Genomic DNA, 18,346 nt, shown 5'->3' with positions numbered 1-18,346 from the left:
GTAAAAAATGGCCTGCTTAGGAAGGGGGGTAAATCTTCCGGAAGGCAAGTGGTTAAAGCAAAGATTGATTTAACAAAACACTGACACAAGCGGGTGATCCTTTTTCCAACTCGGTGATTCTGTTTTTGACTTTGTCAATTCTTTTTCTGACCTGTTGGTGTTCTATCTTTCACTTGGATGTTGTAACAAAAAATCTTTTTACTTTCTATGCCTCGATCACATGGGTGTGCTGCAGTGTATACCTGTGAGAGGGCCATGTAGGACCACAGGGGGATGCCCAGGTGTTCAGGTGGGTGCCATGCAGATGCGGGGGTGCAGTCCGAAATGCAGAAGTGTGCGTTTGGGGCTGTACACCCACACAGCTGTCAGAATGAGAGCAGTGGCTGTGTCCATGCAGCTCTGTGTCCCAATTGACATGAATGGGACTGCCGGCATGGAGATGCATGAACACCTGTGGCTAAAAGCGGCAGTACGCCTGTGTGAACGAAGTCTAAAGCTTTATTTATTATTATCGATCCTATTTATTCACATGTGTTATTGAAAGATCGGTCCATCCGTAAAGTTTGGGTTTATACTAAAGAGAGATCACCTGGCGGTTCTGTGTATCTCTTAAAGTATACCTACAGGCAAAACTTTGTAGTTTTGAATTGAGTGGAGAGGGTTTAGAACACCTGTCAGGTTTTTATTGCTCTCTGTGTCCCCCATGGGCAGACTGACCATTTGGAAACTCGGGCACTGCCAGAGGGCCCGGGGTCAGTAGGGGGCCCCCTGAGATGCCTCTGGTACCTTTTTCATAGGCTTTTTTGAGTTTGGGCAAGGACACAGGGGCCCCATGATCCCCTATTGCCCGGGGACACCATGAGTTGTCAGTCCACCCCTGGTGTCCCCTTTAGGGAGATTTACCCTCTCTATTTGCCCGGTTTACTATTATCACCGAAAGTAAAAGAAAATCACAAATTTAGTTTTGTGACCAGAACAGGAATAGAGAGGAAATCTTCCAAGGGGGCACTAGTTTTGATGACAGCCAGGGATTCCTTCACTTTGGATGGGTTTCCTTTCACTTCCTTTTTTGGCCATGGGATAGGAAATGAAAGGAAATCTCCCCAATGGGACACAGATGACCAAAATAAAACTGACAAGTGTTAAACCCTCCTTTACCCTATTGGAAATTAAAAAAAAAAAGCTTTGCCTTTATTTCTACTTTAAGGGCTCTAAAGATGAGACCTCTGAAGTCCTGGGTCTATACCCCTGCAGTGCCCATTATGAGGGGTCTCCACTTTTCTATTTTATACTATGGGAAATGTAACAGAAGGAGCAGGAACACCCATAAAATAAATATACGAGGCCAGGGGCTGATTCATGCAACAAGGCTCAACCCACAACAACAATATCACCCTTGGGTGGACTGACCTTATGGGTTATGGCATCTTCAGTCATTTCTACAGGCTTTACTCATCTGTTTATGTCTCCTATATACTTAAAATTGGTCTAAAATGTGTAATTTACTTATCTGCAGCATGTTCTACATTTGCAGTCAAATTTGTGAAACCCCCACTATATGTTTACTATGGGTTCCCAATTACAAAGCAAATCTAAAACTCTTGTTTAAAAAAAAAAAGATCTTACTATTTAGATGTTTGGTCTTTGGGCAGACTGCAAGCTATTCTGAACAATTTTAGCCCTTTCACTGCCAGAACCGTTTTTGCATATTTTTGCACACGTTTACAAAATCATTTTAGGCCTGAAGATTACACAAAACCCCCAAACATTATACATTTTTTGAAAGCAGACACCCTAAAGAATGAAATAGGGGTAGTTCCAATTTGTTATGTCGCACAATATTACCACAAAGGTCTAGGAAATGCAAAATTTCATGAAGAAACCTCTACAGGTCATCAGTTTAGTGTTACAGAGGGGGCACTCCGATGGGATCAGTCCATGTAAGGGGGCACTCCGAAGGGATCAATCCATGTGAGGGGGCACTCCGATGGGATCAGTCCATGTGAGAGGACACTCCGATGGGATCAGTCCATGTGAGAGGACACTCCGATGGGATCAGTCCATGTGAGGGGACACTCCGATGGGATCAGTCCATGTGAGGGGACACTCCGATGGGATCAGTCCATGTGAGGGGGCACTCCGATGGGATCAGTCCATGTGGGAGGACACTCCGATGGGATCAGTCCATGTGAGGGGGCACTCCGATGGGATCAGTCCATGTGAGAGTACATTCCGATGGGATCAGTCCATGTAAGGGGGCACTCTGATGGGATCAGTCCATGTAAGGGGACACTCTGATGGGATCAGTCCATGTAAGGGGACACTCTGATGGGATCAGTCCATGTAAGGGGACACTCTGATGGGATCAGTCCATGTAAGGGGACACTCCGATGGGATCAGTCCATGTAAGGGGACACTCCGATGGTATCAGTCCATGTAAAGGGGACACTCCGATGGGATCAGTCCATGTAAGGGGACACTCCGATGGGATCAGTCCATGTAAGGGGGCACTCCGATGGGATCAGTCCATGTAAGGGGACACTCCGATGGGAACAGTCCATGTAAGAAGGCACTCCGATGGGATCAGTCCATGTGAGGGGACACTCCGATGGGATCAGTCCATGTGAGGGGACACTCTGATGAGATCAGTCCATGTAAGGGGGCACTCTGATGGGATCAGTCCATGTAACGGGACATTCCGATGGGATCAGTCCATGTTAGGGGGCACTCCGATGGGATCAGTCCATGTGAGGGGACACTCCGATGGGATCAGTCCATGTGAGGGGACACTCCGATGGGATCAGTCCATGTGAGGGGGCACTCCGATGGGATCAGTCCATGTGAGGAGACACTCCGATAAAATAAGGGCCAAAACCAAACCTATCCAACATCTGGAATAAATAATCCCAGGATAGACTGTCAGATGCTTTATGAATATCCAAGGATAACAATAGAATTTCTCTCTGTGAGGATTTGTCCCAGTTGGATTGCACGGCCGACAGCAGGGCCAAAGTCCGAAGAATTTGGTCTGAAGTCTGTCGACCGCTTATGAATCCGGACTGATCATCATGAATATACAGGGCCAGGAATTTATGGAGACGCAAGGCCAAGATTTTAGTGAGAATCTTAAAATCGCAATTAATTAGGGAGATAGGCCGATAATTAGAAACTATAGACGCATCCTTGAGGACACCGATAAATGCCCTGTTTTCGTCAGGGAGCACCAGTCCCCCCTCTCGTAAATAGTTAAAATAAAGAGCCTAATGGGGAATCAAGATGTCAGGAAAAACTTTATAGTATTGATGAGGAAGACCATCAGGCCCAGGGGCTTTATGAGAGGCAAGATATTTCATAAGAAATAGGCCGTTCCATAGATTCCCTATGGGTTTCCTGAAGAGAGGGGAGAGAAACAGAGCTCAAAAACACATCAAAAGGCGAGGAAGTAATCCCTGGTGATCAGCTATAAAGTTCAGTGTAAAAAGAATGAAATTTTTGGAGGATCTTACCAGGATCTTGGGACAACGTTCCATCAGTCAATCTAAGTTTAGGAAGAGCCGTTTGGGAATGTCGAGGAGCCAACGTACGGGTAGTGCGTATGAAGAAATATATGGTCAATACGAGAATAACAGTTATAGGTCCTAGAATATTGGGAGTAATCCTGAGAAGTTGGGTTAGCTTCCCTCCAAGCTTCAACCAGATCATAACGAAACAATAGCTGGGCAAACTTATGGCTCTGTCTAGGAGGGGGCTGAAGCACAGCGGTTTGGGAGTGGTCCAAAATCTGATCCAATGCCAAATTAGAGTCCCCGGCCAGGATAACATCCCCCTCAAATTCCTTAGTCATAGAGCTCAGCAATGACTGAAAAAATTCAACCTGATTGGTATTCGGGGTGCAGTAGATTACCAAAGTAACTAAATGACCCCCCAAGTGGCCCTTCACCAGAAGATACCGTCCCTCTCTGCCCCGGATGACTTTAGATTCGATGAACGACAGACGGCGAGACAAGCAAAGGGCAACCCGCCGCTTCCTCTCTGTAGCACTAGCAAAATAACAAACAGGGTAATCTTTATGAACATATCGTGGTGAGAAGGAGGAGGGAAAATGGGTCTCCTGTAAAGCAACTATATCCGCCCCAAAAGAGCGGTATGCATTAAAGGCTTTTATACGTTTAGAGGGGGAATTGAGCCCCTGAACCATTGTGGGAGAGTAGACGAATAGTTCCTCTGGTAGGGTGTCGAGACGACATAATCGACAATTAAGTACCTATAGAAGCTGGGACTCACCCCCTTGGGCAAGAAAATGGCCCAACGAATCTACATGTGCTGGCAGCTGACCCTGGAGAGAGGAAATTAAAAAAAAAGGGGCGGGGGGGGAGGAGAGAAAAGAAAAAGAGGGAGAAAAAAGAGAAGACATTCGGACTGAAGAAAGAATCTTCTTGTCCCATAGAACCAGTAGTAGCATACAAAATAAAATAACATAGCATAAGCAAATCAAACTGCGTACCAGTAATAGCTGTAGCCCTGCAATGGAATGGATCTGCCTGGAGAAAACAACTCGGGAAGAGTCTTCCACTCAAGGAGGGCACATAGACACTCCCCGGCGCCAACAAGAACAATAACCCGAGGGAAGTTCGTGACTCTTGTGGTGAAAAAAACTGAGAATAGCTTGCACTAACCAGATGTCTCAGCACATGGAGCATGGAGTAATTAAGACCTACTCCTGGTACTCTGAAAGGAAGCCACTGAAGAGGATGATGTCATCTTATCTCTCGCCACTAGATGTCATGTTCCCAGGACAGCAGGACGGGGATCCCAGAGATATACATCAGCCAATGGAGGGATTATACAAGAAAACTTATTCCTGCGCCAAAACTTTCCAAATAACACTCTAAAAATGCTGCTGTGCCAATCGTGAAAACACAAACAATATAAATATAAATAAACAGCGCAAATTTAGATAATTAATCAATATAATAAATCATATAAAATAGGTGCATAAATTATTCGTGTTTGCCCTTAATCTTAAACAAAAACACCCAAAAGTCCATGTGCTGAAAACATAATTAAATTGTAGAAATAAAAGTGCCAACTTCTTTTCTTCAGAAAATACTTTCACCTTCCACCAGTGCACAAACCAACATCGAATACACTCACCAGAACTTGGTGAGTAAAGGACCTTTAAGGAATTTTTAGGGATCCTAAACCCTCTTTGTTGCCACGCTAGGGAAAATCTTCACCCTCCGAATAGACTCCACCATCCAACCAAAAGAAAAAAAAAACTCACATAGCATAATATTGTCACACAATAGTAACTTTTTCCAAATGGAGATTAAGGCCACTCACATGTTAAACACTTGCTAAAGGCATGTTTATTATGTATAAAAGGCTTCAGTTCCAGCAGATATACAAACTTTTCCTTCCAGGACTCTCACATCCACAGTGGAACAAAGACAGGACTCCTCTTAAACCAAACAGTGAAACAAGATGGCCGCTGGAACGCACCGCTCAGCGTGCGCTCCACTCACCGGAAATGACGTCAGGCGCATGAAGTGTGGACCGGAAATGCGTCAACGCGTTTTGCCCCTCCCATAGGGCGTTATCAAGACACCCATCTCCCGTCCTCACTCACTTAAATATCAATAAAATACCCTCCCCTCCGATTTGATTGGTCAGACCACCTCCCAGGATAATTTCAGAGGCTGCTCCTCCCACTCCAAGACGTGAGAGACCTTTACAAAATGCCAATCCACATAACAACATCATGAATTCTAACAATTGATATAAACAATTCAATTAAAAACAATATCTTTATAGTTTAATATAATTCATATTAACAAATGTATATCTATCTAAAAACAGATTGCAAAATAAAAAATGAAATATAAAAATAAAAATAGATATAAATAAAAATAAAATTAAAAATGAAAATAAAAATAAAAATAAAAAATATAAATAAAAATAATAATAAAAATAAATAAATAAAAAAATGAATAAAAAAAATATAAATAAATAGAAATGAAAAATAATGAAAAATAATAAATAAAAATAAAAATAAATAAAAATAAAAATAAAATAAAATAAAAATAAATATAAAAAAATTTAAAAATAAATAAACATAAAAATCAAAAATAAAATAAACAATATAAAATATATAGCAGTCTTTAAACACTAAATTCTCTACTCTTACCAATCTGACAGGAAACAGTTGATATCTATATCTGAATTTAACCCCCTGGGCAACAAGGAACCCAATTTTAGGATCCATCTCGTTTCATTCTGTGAGATGGACTTGACCCTATCTCCTCCCCTCCAAGGTGCTAAAACTCGATCAATCCCACAGAATTTCAAACAAGATGGGTCCCTATTATGATACATTCTAAAATGATGGGAAAGACTATGATACTTATAACCTTTTTTAATATTTCTAATATGTTCCCCTAATCTCACTGACAATTTTCTAGATGTTCTCCCTACGTATTGAAGATGACATGGACATTCTAACACATAGGTGACAAACGAGCTATCACATGATATAAAGTTTTTTATCTTGTAAGAGGAACCATTTGAACAAGAATAAAACGTATCGTACCTTCTGATATTATCTCCTTTCATTGTTTTACATACCAAACATCTTTTACATTTAAAAAACCCCACACTATCAAGAAAAGTCGCCTTTTTCTTTGGAATATCTGGAACATTTTTTGCTAATTTTAATCTAAGTGTAGGTGGTTTTCTATAAACAAATGAAGGTTTCTTAGGTAATAGGTCATGAAGAACCTCATCCCTTTTTAAAATCTGCCAGTGTTTTCGTATTATATTTTCAAAAGCCTTATGCTGATTCGAATATCCCGTTATAAAGGATAATTCCCCTCTTCTATTTTCTTTCTTTATTTTATTTAACAAATCTTCTCTTCTGATTTTACTTACCTGGTTAACTGCACCTGTTAATATCTCCTCTTTATAACCTTTCTCCCTAAATCTCTCTAACAAAGTATCTGCTTGCTTATGAAAGATCTCCTTATCATCACAATTACGTTTCAGTCTTATCAATTGGCTTTTAGGGATGGATCTTAGCCAATTCCTATGGTGGCAACTATGTGTGGGGATGTATGCATTTCTATCGACTTCTTTGAAATGAGTCTTAGTATAAAACGAATCTCCTTGTTTGTAGATAGTTAAGTCCAAGAAATTAATCGCTTCTGTACTAATATAGTTTGTAAAGGATATATTATAAGGATTACACCCCATTTCATGAATGTAATCCTCCAGTTCTTCCTTTGTACCCTTCCAGATTATCACTATATCGTCTATAAATCTTTTATAGAGCAATAACTTATGATTTTTCTTTTCAAAAATTGCTTTATCTTCCCACATACTCATAAAAAGATTAGCTACTGATGGAGCATACTTCGCTCCCATTGCCACCCCGGTGCACTGTCTGTAATAACTATTCAAATGCCAAAAATAGTTATTCGACATTGCTAAATCCAGACATTCAAGAAGATATTTAATTTGTTCAGCTTTTAACCCTGATTTTTTCTTTAATGACCATTTTACCGCTCTTAAAGCATCAGCATGTCTAATATTTGTATATAATGCATTAACATCTACACTTGCCATGACACAATTACCTTCTATTCTTACTTGTTTTAAAACTGAAATTAAATCACCACTATCCTTCAAATACGATGGAAAGACCGAAACTATAGGCTGTAGGAATTTATCCACATACTCCCCCAGCCTAGAGAAAAGTGAATCGATCCCATTTATTATGGGTCTTCCCGGTGGTTTCATTAAGTTCTTGTGAATCTTAGGTAATTGGTATATAATTGGTGTATAACTCGTATCACCCACCAATCTATTGAGTTCCTCAGCGGACAAAGGGGGAGGTGTTGTAGTGTTGAATAAGAAGGATTACTATGAGGAACTCAATAGATTGGTGGGTGATAGGAGTACTTATGAATTACTTAAGGGTAACCCTATAAAAAGCTATAAAAATAAACTTGTGAAAATAGTGAAAAAAGGTGAAAAAGAAGGTTTTTTGAATAAGAGAGAGGCAAAATATTTAGTACCGAACGCACCTGTTACTCCAGTTATATACCAATTACCTAAGATTCACAAGAACTTAATGAAACCACCGGGAAGACCCATAATAAATGCATAAATAAATGTATAAAACGCACAGATATGCGTATGAAAGCAGACGTAAACTTGTGCTCTGCGAGTGAAATCTTTTCCATCAGTTTTTCTGCACGTATAGTGTGAACGAGGCCTAACTTGTATGATTTTATTAATGAGACACATTGTTAATTATGCTGATTTATGGGTAGCACTGATTTTAGCTTTAATAACTGTTGATCCTTCAGTTGAGAGGAGATACACGTTTTTTGGTGTAAGCAGCTTCCTTAATTAGGATACCTATACCACATAATAGGCACGGGATACCTATTGCTCGCCCGCCCGGCAGTGTCATTCAGTCACAGAATTCTATGAATGGGAAATGACACTCTCGGCTTGTAGTCCTCAGTGAACTACCACAGCACTGTTGAGCACTGTGGTAGTTCATTGTCTCTTCCCGTCAGTGTGTATCTCCTTGCCCGTACAGAGTAAAAGCACACATACACTGACAAGTCTGCAGAAGTCCTGCATAGCACCCGCGATCTGCTGATTGCAGGAGCAATGCTTTCTAATAAATGCACATTTTCTTACCTGCAAAAAGATGTGCATGTATTATTTATTTATTTTTTTTTTTTATAGGTGAACTTATTCTTTAAAACTAGCTATAAAATGGGATAGTTGCCATTTTTGTAAACGTAAGAAACAGGCACAACAATGTGTCACATAGAGGCATCGTGAGGGGTGCAGCAATGAGGCCACAGTGTACAAACTGTGGACACCCTGTCCTCAGTCCATACTGAGCTCCTGAGCCGCACAGTGCCATTGGTTGGTAAGATGCTGTTAGGTGTGCAGTAGGCAGTGCCTTAGCAAATAATTACGCATCCCTCGCCCCATTCAGCTGATGATTGGAATGTTCCCCAGCCTACAATTGAATGTAAACAAAGGGTTGGAGTGCTGGGGATGCTGACTGATGTCATTGTTCAAAAAGTGCCATAGCCATATTTAGTTTATTACATCAGCCGGCATTCTTAGCCCCTTCATTTACAATCAGCTGTCACCTGGAGAATCTCCTGGTTGTCAGCTGAATGGAGCCAGAGATGCATCCTTGGTTGCTAGGATAGCAGCAGCCTCCAGCATTCTAGCAACCAGCAAGCCCTAAGGAGGAAGCGTAACATCCACAACAGCTTTGCAGCGCAAACATGGTCTGGCCTGTCTCTGTACACCAAATTGGAGGTGGTTTTAATTACCTCCTGTTACCTTATCTACAAACTGTCAGTAATTCTTACATTTGAAAATTCCCAAAATAGGAACTACCCAAGTCTGTTGCATGTTTTGGAACTTTACGAGCAAGGCTTTCCTTAATTATGTGCAGATGATTTAAAGGCAATCTGGATCTCCCCAATGTGCCTAACATTGATGTCAGTGGGAAAATAATTCCTCATACATTGATGTCGGTTAAAATATAATGCCTGCTTGTACATGTGACTTACATCGATGTCACTGGGAATATAATGCTCTCAAGTTGCTGTAGATGGGAAAATAATTCCTGTTTCACTGGTGTCAGTGTGTTGCTACATAAGTGTACAGACGGTGGGAAGGGGTTTATTTGGTGTGGATGGGAAACCTCACATTGGAAGGAAGACCACATGAAATCACCACACACTGACAGCACAGCAACGAAGAACTCCCTTTAACACGTGTGCGTGCGTGCGTGTATATAACAAGTTTACTGCTACTTTAAATTGGTAAAGATTGTAAAATAATGCCCTTTATACTGGTGTCAATGGGAAAACTATTCCCCACCAACATACCAGTGACAGTGTGCAAAAAAAAAAAAAAATAGATACATTGGTGTCAGTGGGAAAATAATTCCCCTTATGTGAGCATCCCTTTGGTAAAATTTTTCACATACGTGGATGTCAGTGGAAAAATTGCCAGTAAGGCTACGTTCACACTAGCGTTGTGTGCAGGCGGAAGAGAGGCGTTTGGGAAGCGTTTTTACCGCTTCCCAAACGCCTCGGACAATTCTGCACATTGCAGCACATGGTGCTGTTCTAACGGGAGCGTTAGCATTGAGGCAAAACGGACGCCTCTGGTCGAGTCAGGAGGCGTTGAAGCCTCCTATTCTAGTCTATGTTGCCGCTCCGCAAACGCCTGATTGGCAATTGCGGTGCGGTTGCGGGGCGTTTGCGGAGCGGTCACACTATTCAAACTTCATTATAGGTGTTTGTGGGGCATTTTTAATGCTCGGCAAACGCCTAGCAACCGCCGCTAAACCGCGCATGAGGCATTTGCCGAGCGTTAAAAAACGCTCCGCAAACGCCGGACCAACGCTTGCCAAACGCTATATGGGCGTTTGGCAAGCGTTAGTAAAACAGTCAAGTGTGAATGAGCCCTAAAATTGGAGTCAAAAATAATTTCCATTACACTGGTGTCATTAGGAAAATGATTTCTCTTTTCTTTTGTTAGTTCATCCTGGGACAAATCGGTTCAATCTCGGGACAAACTGATGCACCTGTCACCAAACACCAGGTTTTCTCTGGCCTGGTGGATCATCATTCAAGCTTTGGAGTTGGGAAAATCCTTCCTATTGATCTCTTAAAAGATCCTCACAATGGAAGCAAGTCATGGGTTAGATTCCCTATGAAATTGTTATTGCGATCTGTGTTTCCCCTGAGGACATTCACCTTCTATGTCCTGGTAACAGTAAGTGACATATAATGAGGGATTTTGGTTGCAGGGCTGGGACTGTGTTAGTGTTGGGGGGTAGTGAGGAGGCAGGGGTGTATCTGCCATGAGGCAAACAAGGCGTTTGCCTAGGATGGCAGTTTACGAGGGGGCGGCACGCCCCCCAGGCAAAAGGGACACTGTGTGTCAGCAACAGGGCTGCCATGGGTGAGTGTACAGCCAAGCCGACACACAAGGAGGGTCACCCGGGCTAAGGGACCGGCTGCAGAGGAGAGCAGAGTGGTGGGCGGATCCCTGGTGTGCGCTCGGAGCGCGTGAGGGCGGGGCCCACTGTCAGTGTGCGCTGGGACGTGCTGTCCTCCTGTCCCGATCCTGTCCCATGCCCCCGTCATGCTGCCCCCCAACTGTCCCTCTGCGCTCCTCCTGTCCCACTGCCACTCACCTGTCCCTCTGTGCCCCTCCTGTCCCACTGCCCCTCACCTGTCCTTCTGCGCTCCTCCTGTCCCATGCCCCCTGTCACGCTACCCCCCACCTGTCTCTCTGCGCTCCTCCTGTCCCACTGCCACTCACCTGTCCCTCTGCGCTCCTCCTTTCCCACTGCCCCTTACCTGTCCCTCAGCGCTCCTCCTGTCCCGCTGCCCCGATCCTGTCCCATGCCCCCGTCATGCTGCCCCCCACCTGTCGCTCTGCGCTCCTCCTGTCCCGCTGCCCCGATCCTGTCCCATGCCCCCGTCATGCTGCCCCCCACCTGTCCCTCTGCGCTCCTCCTGTCCCACTACCCCTCACCTGTCCTTCTGTGCTCCTCCTCCTGTCCCGATCCTGTCCCATGTCCCCCGTCACGCTGCCTGCCACCTGTCCCTCTGTGCTTCTCCTGTCCCACTGCCCCTCACCTGTTCCTCTGCACTCCTCCTGTCCCATGCCCCCCACCTGTCCCTCTGTGCTCCTCCTCCTGTCCCACTGCACTCCTACTGTCCCTCTGCCCCCACCTGTCTCCCCACCCATCACGCTGCCCCCCATCATGCTGCCCTCCCCCTGTCATGATGCCTCCCTCTTGTCCTGCAACCCTCCTACCTGTCTCGATGGCCTACTCCTGTCCTGATCTCCCCCTTCCTGCTGCCCCCCTCCTCTCCTGCTGCCTCCTTCCTGTCCTGCTGCCCCCCATCACGCTGACCCCCTCCTGTCCCACGACCTCCCCCTGCCATGTCACACTGCCCTCCATCATGCTCCTGTACTGAAGAAGTGGAACTTAAACAGCAAGGAGAGAGATAAATGTAGATGGGGGGTGGTCGATTTTAGTCTTGCCTAGGGCAGCAAAAAGTAAAATACACTACTGTGCGGAGGGACGATTCTGGGACTGCAGGGATGGGTGAGTATGTGGGGACTTCAGGGATGGGTCAGTATGTGGGGATCGGAGGGATGGGTCAGTATGTGGGGATCGCAGGGATGGGTCAGTATGTGGGGATCGCAGGGATGGGTCAGTATGTGGGGATCGCAGGGATGGGTCAGTATGTGGGGATCGCAGGGATGGGTCAGTATGTGGGGACTGCAGGGATGGGTCAGTATGTGGGGACTGCAGGGATGGGTCAGTATGTGGGGGACTGCAGGGGATGGGTCCAGTGTGTGGGGACTGCAGGGATGGGTCAGTGTGTGGGGACTGCAGGGATGGGTCAGTGTGTGGGGATTGCAGGGATGGGTCAGTGTGTGGGGATCGCAGGGATGGGTCAGTGTGTGGGGATCGCAGGGATGGGTCAGTGTGTGGGGGACTGCAGGGATGGGTCAGTGTGTGGGGGACTGTAGGGATGGGTCAGTGTGTGGGGACTGCAGGGATGGGTCAGTGTGTGGGGATTGCTGGGATGGGTCAGTGTGTGTGGGATCGCAGGGATGGGTCAGTGTGTGGGGATCGCAGGGATGGGTCAGTGTGTGGGGGATCGCAGGGAAGGGTCAGTATGTGGGGATCGCAGGGATGGGTCAGTATGTGGTGGATGGGAGGATGGGTCAGTATGTGGGGATCGCAGGGATGGGTCAGTATGTGGGGATCGCAGGGAGGGTCAGTATGTGGGGATCGCAGGGATGGGTCAGTATGTGGGGATTGCAGGGATGGGTCAGTATGTGGGGATTGCAGGGATGGGTCAGTATGTGGGGATTGCAGGGATGGGTCAGTATGTGGGGATTGCAGGGATGGGTCAGTATGTGGTGGATGGGAGGATGGGTCAGTGTTGTCTGTGATGGATACTACCAGCACTGATCTCCTGCCACTTCCAGCTCATACATGGGTATGGGGAGCCCTCTCTGTATATGGGCGACACACCATTTCTTCCCACAGTGAGGACCCCTTTGCTCCCATCCTCACCCACCTACCTGTCTTCTGGATGAAGTACTGACAGCGCCTGCTGCTCACTGCACCCATCATCAGATACTTCATGTCCGTCCCCCTCGCCCTTCACTTGCCGACATCGTTCCACCACCTGGGGAGATTCACCTTCTATGTCCTGGTAACAGTAAGTGACATATAATGAGGGATTTTGGTTGCAGGGATGGGACTGTGTTAGTGTTGGGGGTTGGTGAGGAGGCAGGGGTGTATCTGCCATGAGGAAACCTTTCTATTACATCCGGGACCACCTAGTAATGGCGGCTGTATTGTAGGCAGGTTCCCTTAATGGGACCTGGGGGGTCAGAGGTCACTGGCAATCTGCACAGGCCGGCTCCCTGCTTTGAATCTGCAGCATAGAGGTGGACCCTTCTGATAAAAAACACAGGACTGCCCGAACCCTCAGCCATTTGTTATCTGATTGACCGACATGAAACCGCTCCTACCCCTTACATGGACTGTTCCGATTGGAGTGCCTTTTTACATGCATTGTTCCCATCGGTTTGCTCCTCTGCATGGACTGTTCCCATCGGAGTGCCCCCTTACATGGACTGTTCCCATCGGAGTGCCCCCTTACATGGACTGTTCCCATAGGAGTGCCCCCTAACATGCAGTGTTCTCATCGGAGTGCCCCCTTACATGCAGTGTTCCCATCGGATTGCCCCTTTACATGCAGTGTTTCCCATTGGAGTGCCCCCTCACATGGACTGTTTCCCATCGGAGTGCCCCCTCACATGGACTGATCCCATCGGAGTGCCCCCTCACATGGACTGTTCCCATCGGAGTGGCCCCCTCACATGGACTGATCTCATCGGAGTGCCCCCTTTACATGGACTGTTCTCATCGGAGTGCCCCATGCATGTATTGTTCTCATCGGAGTGTCCCTTTATGTCACCTGCCCCCCCCCCCCCCCCCAGTCTGTCCCAGAGATGATTGGACGGTCCTCTCCAGAGTGTCCTTGCTTTCTGAGCAGAGCTTCCTCACAGTCTAGACTCCTCCCCCTTTGGAAACGTCCAAAGGGGGCGCTGCGGTACAATTAGCCAGGAGGCGGGGCTGAGGAGCGCGGGTAGGATCGTAGACTACTTAGGTTGCTAGGAGACCGACGCTGTGCCTTCCAGGAGATGAGCGGAGGGGAGGGGCCTAGGAGCAAAATGGAGCTCCACTCTAGATAGGACATGTGGCCTGCACTCCATCTTTAGTTCAGGTCTCCTTTTTTTTTCTTTTTGTTTATTGAACTTTAATTCAATAAACAACCAACAATCGCAGCTCAATGAAGTGGATGTCACATATTTCCTGTGTAGATTTGTACAGAAACTGAGAAGTCTGGCTGCAGAATGGAACTCCATTTTGGAGGTCACGTTTCCTGTCAAGTGGAGCTCCACTCTGTAGCTTCTGAATATTTGTTAGTTCATTAAAGTTCATTAAAAAAGGGGCGGAGTGGAGGTCATGTGTTTCCTCTCAAATTCTGCAGCCAGACTTGTCTGAATAGAGCCCCGCCTCAGTCTAGTCTCCTCCCTCCAATGATGCAGTAAGAAAGGGGCGGAGCAACTTTGAGCAGCTATGAGGCGGAGCTGAGGAGCGTGAAAAAGAAATGTGTGTGATCTGTTCTGTAGTGTTTACATCGGTTGCTAGGAGACTGGCGCTGTGCTTGGAGCAGCTGCCTGCACGGTGCTGATGGTGATGGGAACAGTCCATGTAAGGGGGCACTCCGATGGGAACAGTCCATGTAAGGGGGCACTCCGATGGGAACAGTCCATGTAAGGGGGCACTCCGATGGCAACAGTCCATGTAAGGGGGCACTCCGATGGGAACAGTGCATGTAATGGGGCACTCCGATGGGAACAGTCCATGTAAGGGGGCACTCCGATGGGAACAGTCCATGTAAGGGGGCACTCCGATGGGAACAGTCCATGTAAGGGGGCACTCCGATGGGAACAGTCCATGTAAGGGGGCACTCCGATGGGATCAGTCCATGTAAGGGGCACTTCGATGGGATCAGTGCATGTAAAGGGGGCACTCCGATGGGAACAGTCCATGTAAGGGGGCACTCCGATGGGAACAGTCCATGTAAACGGACACTCCGATGGGAACAGTCCATGTAACGGGGCACTCCGATGGGATTAGTGCATGTAAGGGGGCACTCCGATGGGAACAGTGCATGTAAGGGGGCACTCCGATGGGAACAGTCCATGTAAGGGGGGCACTCCGATGGGATCAGTGCATGTAAGGGGGCACTCCGATGGGATCAGTGCATGTAAGGGGGCACTCCGATGGGAACAGTCCATGTAAGGGGGCACTCCGATGGGAACAGTCCATGTAAGGGGACACTCCGATGGGAACAGTCCATGTAAAGGGGGCACTTCGATGGGATCAGTGAATGTAAGGGGGCAAGCCGATGGGATCAGTGAATGTAAGGGGACACTACGATGGAAACAGTCCATGTAAAGGGGGCACTCCGATGTGAACAGTCCATGTAAAGGGGCACTCCGATGGGAACAGTCCATGTAAAGGGGGCACTCCGATGGGATCAGTGCATGTAAGGGGACACTTTGATGGGAACAGTCCATGTAAAGGGGCACTCCGATGGGATCAGTGCATGTAAGGGGGCACTCCGATGGGAACAGTCCATGTAAGGGGGGCACTCCGATGGGATCAGTGCATGTAAGGGGGGCACTCCCATGGGAACAGTCCATGTAAGGGGGCACTCCGATGGGAACAGTCCATGTAAGGGGGCACTCCCATGGGAACAGTCCATGTAAAGTGGGCACTCCCATGGGAACAGTGCATGTAAGGGGACACTCCAATGGGAACAGTCCATGTAAAGGGGGCACTCCGATGTGAACAGTCCATGTAAAGGGGCACTCCGATGGGAACAGTCCATGTAAAGGGGCACTCCGATGGGAACAGTCAATGTAAAGGGGCACTCCGATGGGATCAATGCATGTAACGGGGCACTCCGATGGGAACAGTCCATGTAAAGGGGGCACTCCGATGGGAACAGTCCATGTAAGGGGGCTCTCCGATGAGAACAGTCCATGCAAAGGAGCAAACCGATGGGAACAATGCATGTAATGGGGCACTCCGATGGGAACAGTCCATGTAAGGGGTAGAGGCGGCTTCATATCGGTCAATCAGATAACAAATGGCTGAGGCTCCGGGCAGTCTGTGTTCTTTATCAGAGGGGTCTCCTCTATGCTGCAGATTCAAAGCAGGGAGCCGGCCTGTGCAGATTGCCAGTGACCTCTGACCCCCCAGGTCCCATTAAGGGAACCTGCCTACAATACAGCCACCATTACTAGGTGGTCCCGGATGTAATAGAAAAGTCAAATTGTGGAGGATTGTATGAGCACAGCACACATTGTCAGATCAGATTGGTGGAGATCGCTCTTCAATCATTTCTGACTTTCGCCCCACACCATGATGGTCACATGATTGCTTGGGTGGGCGCTAACGATGGCGGATCCTCATACAACTCACCGTTTATGTCTTACAGAGCCCCTCCCCTATGCTGGCAATCTGATTGGACGTGAAGTACCGTCAGCCTCATAGTGGAAGAGCCGTGATCCGCCAACATGGACACCAAATGCGTAAAGGTGGCGGAACGATGTCGGCAAGTGAAGGGCGAGGGGACGGACATGAAGTATCAGATGATGGGTGCAGTGAGCAGCAGGCGCTGTCAGTACTTCATCCAGAAGACAGGTAGGTGGGTGAGGATGGGAGCAAAGGGGTCCTCACTGGGGGAAGGAATGGTGTGTCACCCATATACAGAGAGGGCTCCCCATACCCATGTATGAGCTGGAAGTGGCAGGAGATCAGTGCTGGTAGTATCCATCACAGACAACACTGACCCATCCTCCCATCCACCACATACTGACCCATCCCTGCAATCCCCAAATACTGACCCATCCCTGCAATCCCCACATACTGATCCATCCCTGCAATCCCCACATACTGACCCATCCCTGCAATCCCCACATACTGACCCATCCCTGCAATCCCCACATACTGACCCATCCCTGCAATCCCCACATACTGACCCATCCCTGCGATCCCCACATACTGACCCATCCCTGCGATCCCCACATACTGACCCTTGCCTGCGATCCCCACATACTGACCCATCCCTGCGATCCCCACATACTGACCCATCCCTGCGATCCCCACATACTGACCCATCCTCCCATCCACCACATACTGACCCATCCCTGCGATCCCCACATACTGACCCATCCCTGCGATCCCCACATACTGACCCATCCCTGCGATCCCCACATACTGACCCATCCCTGCGATCCCCACATACTGACCCATCCTCCCATCCACCACATACTGACCCATCCCTGCGATCCCCACATACTGACCCATCCCTGCGATCCCCACATACTGACCCTTCCCTGCGATCCCCACATACTGACCCATCCCTGCGATCCCCACATACTGACCCATCCCTGCAATCCCCACATACTGACCCATCCCTGCAATCCCCACATACTGACCCATCCTCCCATCCACCACATACTGACCCATCCCTGCAATCCCCACATACTGACCCATCCTCCCATCCACCACATACTGACCCATCCCTGCGATCCCCACATACTGACCCATCCCTGCAATGCCCACATACTGACCCTTCCCTGCAATCCCCACATACTGACCCATCCCTGCAATCCCCACATACTGACCCATCTCTGCAATCCCAGCACTGATCCTCCTCACCAACCCAACACTGCCTCACTCTCCCGTCCACCACATACTGACCCATCCCTGCAATCCCCACATACTGACCCATCCCTGCAATCCCCACATACTGACCCATCCCTGCAATCCCCACATACTGACCCATCCCTGCAATCCCCACATACTGACCCATCCCTGCAGTCCCCACATACTGACCCATCCCTGCAATCCCCACATACTGACCCATCCCTGCAATCCCCACATACTGATCCATCCCTGCAATCCCCACATACTGACCCATCCCTGCAATCCCCACATACTGACCCATCCCTGCAATCCCCACATACTGACCCATCCTCCCATCCACCACATACTGACCCATCCCTGCGATCCCCACATACTGACCCATCCCTGCGATCCCCACATACTGACCCATCCCTGCGATCCCCACATACTGACCCATCCCTGCAATGCCCACATACTGACCCTTCC

At 47.6% G+C, this 18,346-nt stretch overlaps 1 long non-coding RNA gene across 2 annotated transcripts in view; it reads left to right on the top strand.

The window, feature by feature from the left end:
• The window catches only part of LOC149467311 (uncharacterized), a 39,852-nt gene extending 23,025 nt beyond the window's left edge, over positions 1 to 16,827 (top strand). For both annotated transcript variants that reach the window (XR_016311968.1, XR_016311967.1), the window contains 2 exons: positions 10,588 to 10,824; positions 16,668 to 16,827. This is a non-coding gene — a long non-coding RNA (uncharacterized LOC149467311). The remainder of the gene's footprint in view (positions 1 to 10,587; positions 10,825 to 16,667) is intronic.
• Positions 16,828 to 18,346: the final 1,519 nt, after the last annotated feature.

Source organism: Staurois parvus, unplaced genomic scaffold (assembly GCF_062004578.1).
Source record: "Staurois parvus isolate SC_StPar_1 unplaced genomic scaffold, SC_StPar_1.0 ptg000116l, whole genome shotgun sequence".
Taxonomy (NCBI): Eukaryota; Metazoa; Chordata; class Amphibia; order Anura; family Ranidae; genus Staurois; species Staurois parvus.
The sequence above is the reverse complement of the archived record's forward strand: the minus strand, read 5'-3'. Positions and strand labels throughout refer to the sequence as shown.